Source organism: Odocoileus virginianus, chromosome 20 (genome assembly GCF_023699985.2).
Source record: "Odocoileus virginianus isolate 20LAN1187 ecotype Illinois chromosome 20, Ovbor_1.2, whole genome shotgun sequence".
Taxonomy (NCBI): domain Eukaryota; kingdom Metazoa; phylum Chordata; class Mammalia; order Artiodactyla; family Cervidae; genus Odocoileus; species Odocoileus virginianus.
Genome location: NC_069693.1, coordinates 33,655,250 through 33,661,586, shown reverse-complemented (window position 1 = coordinate 33,661,586; position 6,337 = coordinate 33,655,250). Strand labels below are relative to the sequence as shown.

The following is a 6,337-nucleotide window of genomic DNA, read 5'->3' as shown; positions in this document are numbered from 1 at the left end:
CACATATTCAAGTGAGTGTATATTAGGGTGAGTGAACTTGCCGAGGATAGCATGGATTTGTCAATCAAGAATAATGGCCTCTGTTTTGGATGCTGACTGGGGCGAAAAAGAACCTAATGATGAAAGGGGCAGATGTGGTTGAATAGCAGCTTAATTCAACCTTCACATTGTGGCCTCAATAATGTTACTTGATAATAATAAAAATTAATTGATTGAGTACAGTCTCTTACTAAACTCAGGTATTTAAAGGTAGTGACAATCCCTAAATATCTTTGTAGCTTTTCCATGCCTGGCACAAGATCTGAAGTGCAGGAGAGACTCATTACTTGCTGAGCATCTTTAATAGGTATTTTCTTATTTAGTTCTCTAAGCAAACTTCTTTGTAAGCATTCCCACTGTACAGATGCGGAAATTTGAGAAATTAAGCAGTTTGCTTGGGGTCAAACATTAAGTAACTCATATGGAACTGAATGCAGGTCTCTGGCATAAAAAATTTAACTCAATGCACTTTGTCAAAAAATAACAACAAAGACAAGAAAAATAAAATAAATAAAGGAAGTATTAGTTTCCTTTATTGCAGTGAAAAACAGAGAACTCTCTTGTGCCTTGAAGATGATAAAGTACACTGTTTATCTTTTTGAATATTTCTGTGAAACTATGGTGAACAGTTAGTTGTTTGTCAAGGAGTAATGAACTTTACACAAATTCAGAATTTTCTACAGATTGCTGGGTAAAATTATCAGTTGGCCACTGGTTAAGTTGTTAAATGTTTGTTTACTTCAATCCATTTTCTGTCTAAATTATTTTCATAAGCTGGCATTCTATTATTTGCCCAAATTGTTTCAGTAGGAGATTGTTGGCATTTTCCTTAGCAATGCCGACATTTTGCATAGAATCTGTGAAATTATGAGTAGGTGTCTCTGAAGGCTTTGAAAACTGATTTGTGTGACTAATTTAGCCATATGAGCAAAGGCTGAGGAAGTCTATGAGTTAGGTTTGTATAAGTGTGTTCTCGCAGTTGTTTTAATAATTCTGTCATGAACATAATGACAGGGACCTTGCTTGAAGTCCCTTCCTTACATCATCTATCAGAATATGAGATAAGTAAAATGTGAAGAAGATAAAGAGTGCAACTCAAGCCTGTTCCCTTCAGTCAGGAAAGGAATTAGAGGAAAATGCTCTAGGAATTCTCTCTTCATAGAGATAGGAAATTATCTTGACATATACTTGATAAGGCTGAAAGAAGAGAGTGAAAATGCTTCCTTAAAACTCAACATTCAATAAATGAAGATCATGGCATCCAGTCCCATCACTTCATGGCAAATAGAAGGGGCCAAAGCAGAAGCAGTGACAGATTTTATTTTTGGGGCTCCAAAATCACTGCAGACAGTGACTATAGCCATGAAATTAGAAGATATCTGCTCTTTGGAAGGAAAACTATGGCAAATGTAGATAGAATATGAAAAAGCAGAGACATCATTTTGCCACCAAAGGTCAGTATAGTCAAAACTATGCTTTTTCCAGTAGTTGTGTACAGATCTGAGAGTCGGACCATAAAGAATGCTGAGCGCCGAAGAATTGATGATTTCAAGCTGTGGTGCTAGGGAAGACTCTTGAGAGTCCTTTGAACAGCAAGGAGATCAAACCAGTCAATCCTAAAGAAAGTCAATCCTGAATATCCATGGGAAGGACTGGATGCGGAAGCTGAAGCTCCAACACTTTGGCCACCTGATGCAAAGAGCTGACTCATTAGAAAAGACCCTGATGCTGGGAAAAATTGAAGGCAAAAGGAAAAGAGGGTGGCAGAGGATGAGATGATTAGATAGCATCACTGACTGAATTGATATGAATTTGAGCAAACTCCGGGAGACAGTGAAGGACAGAGAAGCTTGGCGTGCTGCAGTCCATGGGATTGCAAGGAGTCGGACATGACTTAGCTACTGAACAACAGCAACAGTGCTCAGAGAGAGATAGCAAACTCTAGAAAACAGGTTTTAGAATTTTTTCCTTGTGAGTTTCTGGTACAGACGTTTGTAGAACTATGTTATTACCAGTTGGAAGTCTGGCTTGAACCACAAGTTTTAGCTTTTCTTGGAGGACTCCTTTTACTTAGACAAGTTATATCTATGGCCTACTGCAGCGAGAATGCGTACCTTAGCTCCTGTCATTTAGGTATGAGCATGGCCACTGAAGAAGGAGGAAAGCAGTTCAGACCTGAAGATAGCATGGCGGTGGCTCTGCCTGCACGCCCTGGGTGGCTCCCACTATTTCCAAGGCCCGTGTCCATTCGCCACATGAGCGAAGCTGCCGTATTCCATGGGTGTGCTTGATCTTTCACTGCTTTGAAATTCCCAGTCTCCAAATCTGTGCCATGTTTCATTACCCTGGAGTTTGGCCAATCCATATCAGCACCCTTACAAAATGTAGGAAAGGAGAAAGGGACCAAGAGGGGCCTAGAGCTTCATTTAGAAGCTGACAGATCTCACAAGGAGCTTGTTTCTAACGTGATAGGTGAACAAGTTCATATTAAACAGCCCACTGTGTGGCATTAGTGCAAATATCTTACAGAATCAGTTACTACTGTTTCCTATCCTTCCAGTTCTGCGCCCCCATCCTTTCTTCAGGCCTCTCCTACCTGCAGCCTTTGGGGGCTCGGTAGGACTAAATGCCCAGCAGAAAACCTGGCCAGAGAGCCCTGCCCCCTGGCACAGAGCTATTCCCTTAGGGTCTGCCTGAGGCATACGTTTTCCACCCTACCCGCAGCAGGCTCGCTCACAGCCAGCAAACCACTCACTCCCCAGAAAAAGACAGGGGTTGTCCCTCATGTCTTTCCACCCCTTGTCAACTGCAAGGGGAAAAAGAAAATAAAATCAGTTATTATCAAACATTATAGTCTGTTATTAGCCTAATTATAATTCTTTAAATTTGAGTTATAGGGAATTCTCTGGTAGTCCAGTGGTAGGGACCTGGTGCTTTCGCTACCATGGACATGGATTCGATCCCTGATGTGGGGTCTAAGATTCCATAAGCCACGTGTTATGGCTAACAGATAAATTTGAATTATATATTATGGGCCTTCCAGAGTAAATCAGCAGCCAGAGCTTGGACTAGTTCTGTGATCTAGCTGTATTTTAGAGGAAAAAATATTGGACATATTGTTATAAACAAGCTGTGTGTGTGTGTGTGTGAAGTTGCTCAGTCGTGTCCAACTCTTTGCAACCCCATGGACTGTAGCCCACCAGGCTCCTCTGTCCATGGGATTCTCCAGGCAAGAATGCTGGAGTGGGTTGCCATTTCCTTCTCCAGGGGATCTTCCCACCCCAGGGATTGAACCCAGGTCTCCCACATTGCAGGCAGACGCTTTATCCTCTGAGCCACCTGGGAAGCCCATAAACAAGATATTAAAATATGTAAATGAAAATGCATGCATGAGTGCTAACTTCCTTCAGTCGTGTCCGACTCTTTGTGACCCCATGGACTTAGCCCACCAGGCTCTGCTCTCCATGGGATTTGCAAGAATACTGGAGTGGGTTGCCGGATCTTCTGAACCCTGGGATTGAACCTGTGTCTCTTATGTCTCCTGCACTGGCAGGCGGGTTCTTTACCACTAGTGACACCTCGGAAGCCCTGTAAATGAGAATATACAACATTCATATTCTTTTTCACACTGAGAATCCTATTGTTATCGATTAGATACATCTTTTCTAGTAAAAACCCATGGGAACCAGCTCTCCCAGAACACTGCCTGAATTAGAACATCAGCTGCCTCATTTCCATTCCTCATCAAACCTGGATCCAGTTTAAATGCAACGTTTCAGTCACTGCTTCCTATTTTCAAATCTATAAATCTATCTTCCTGTCTTTATATACCATCTCCCATGAGACTATGTTGACAATAAATTGAATTATCAAAAGCAGTTTTTAATAAAATTTTCTCAATCAGACATTTTCAGCATCAATAGAATTTTTTCATTCATCCAAAAAATGCTCACATATTACTCAAACTCTGTGTTTTAGAGTTTTTTGAATGATGAAAGATAAATTTTTTGAATAGTGAAAGTTTAATCCTTTCATTTTAGGGTTGTAATAAATTTAGGACTTCATTCAATGAGAGAAAAGTAAAAACTAAGTCAGACATTATTAACTAGTGTGTTATTCATGCTGTGTGTGTGTGTGTGCGCTCAATTGCTTAGTTGTGTCTACTCTTTGTGACCGCAAAGGCTGTAGTAGCCCACCAGACTCCTCTGTCCATGGGATTCTCCAGGCAAGAGTGCTGGAGTGGGCTGCCACTTCCTCCTCCGGGGGATCTTCCCGACTCGGGGATCGAGCCCACGTCTCCTGCATCTTTTGCTTTGGCAGGTGGATTCTTTACCGTTGTGCCACCTGGGAAGCCCATTATTCATGTTACACAGGTCCTATCTTTTTTTTTTTTAAAATTTTTTGGCAGTGTTGGGTCTTCATTGCTGTGTGCAGACTTTCTCTAGCTGTGTCGAGTGGTGGCTATTCTCCAGTCGCAGGTCACAGGCTCTAGGGCATGGGCTCAGTACTTGTGGTCCAAGGGCTTAGCTGCTCTTTGGCATGTGGAGTCTTCTTGGACTAGAGATCTAAGCCATGTCCCCTGCATTGGAGGTGGATTCTTTACCATTGGACCAACAGGGAAGTCCCAGGCCATATCTTTAAAAATATTTAGGGGACCAGCGAAGGGCAAGAGCAGCAACATGGCGGCACCCGGAGCTGGGGACCCGGTGGATGCCAAAAGCGGAAAGGCCCCGCTGGCTCAGCGCATCGACCCGACTCGGGAGAAGCTGACTCCTGCACAACGACAATTCATGGGGCAGGCGCAGCTCGCCCAGTGGCAGAAGACGCTGCCACAACGGTGGACCCGGAACATCGTGACTGGCCTGGGCATTGGGGCCCTGGTATTAGCAATTTATGGTTACACCTTCTACTCGGTGTCCCAGGAGCGTTTCCTGGATGAGCTGGGAGATGAGGCCAAAGCTGCTCGAGCCCGAGCTCTGGAAAGGGCATCAGGACACTGATCCAGAGGGACATGGTGCATGTCTAACCTGCTGGAGTCCCTTCACATGATGGATGATGCTCCATGAGCCTGTAGAAGTTGAAGCCTGCTTTGCTGGCCGTCTTACTAACTTGGACCATGATATGGGTCCAAGTCGCTGGGGTTTGTGCCATTGTCAAGGGAACAATGCCCACCTAACCTTGATTCTGTGTGGCCACTGACCCCTTAGTTTGTTTCCTAGTTTGTTTCCTTGTTTGAAGTATCCACCTTGGCTTTTCCCAAGCATTGACTTCATGGTTTAATCCTCTTAAACTCCCCTGGGGGCTGATTTGGAGGGTGGAAAACAAGAGGTGGGCTATTATGGGGGTGGGTGTGGCAGCTCTGTGCAGTGTTGGAGCCTAAAATGGGAAAGATGGGGTCAGATTGAAAATAATCAACTGAATCATTTCTCTCCGAAAAAAAAAAAAAAATTTAAGTTGTGAGAAAAATTCTTTTTGTCTTCATAGTCAATTGATCTACATTTGATTGAGCATTAAATTACAAATACATCTAGTTTTTCCTGTGCCATCCTTCTCTTGCTTCAAATTAGCATGAATTGTATTGAACTTATATATTTTATTTGCAGAATCCTGCAATTTTCCTTTTTATTTACTCACACTTCACTGTTGGCATAAGAGAAGATTTGACCCCATCAATTTTCCCTTTATGACTTGGTTTTGATAACTATATGCTTTAAAGAGTAAACACTAAGATTTTAATGTTTTTCCTTCTGTTGCCTAAAAGCTGTCATTTAGATGGGAGAAAAACACCATGTTTTAAACAAATAAAAATGCTTAATGTAATGTGTAATGATTGGTGTAGTGTGATGTGATATGACAGCTATACATCAGTCAGAAACTTGATCCTACTCTCTATTATTATCCTAAAGGGGAAAAAGTACTCTTCATTCTGAGGCTAACCATATGTAAAATGTTTATGGCAATATCGCAGGATCTTTGGGAGTTGGTTGAAATCTTGACTCTCAGTTTAACACTTCTTCATACATCAGTTAAGATGGCAGATGCATTGTCAAGTTCTAATGTGACAACTTCACCTTCAGTGTCGAAAAAAATGATTCAGATAGTTTATCCTTTTGGAAATTGCAAACCCAAAACCATGGGTGATTTTGTACTTGTTGAGGAGACATCCATTGTGTTCTGAGGCTCCTCTCCATCAAAACAAAGAAAACAGTGCTTTTAAGACGCCAGAAGCATTTATTTATTAGTAGCTTCCTGAGAATGCACAGCTGCAGATTTTCTAATAATTGGAAATCAGGACATA

The 6,337-nt window shown here is 42.1% G+C and overlaps 1 pseudogene; it reads left to right on the top strand.

Annotated features, from left to right (window-relative positions):
* Positions 1 to 4,673: 4,673 nt before the first annotated feature.
* Positions 4,674 to 5,516, top strand: LOC110122758 (cytochrome c oxidase assembly factor 3 homolog, mitochondrial pseudogene; annotated as a pseudogene).
* The last annotated feature ends 821 nt before the right edge of the window (positions 5,517 to 6,337 follow it).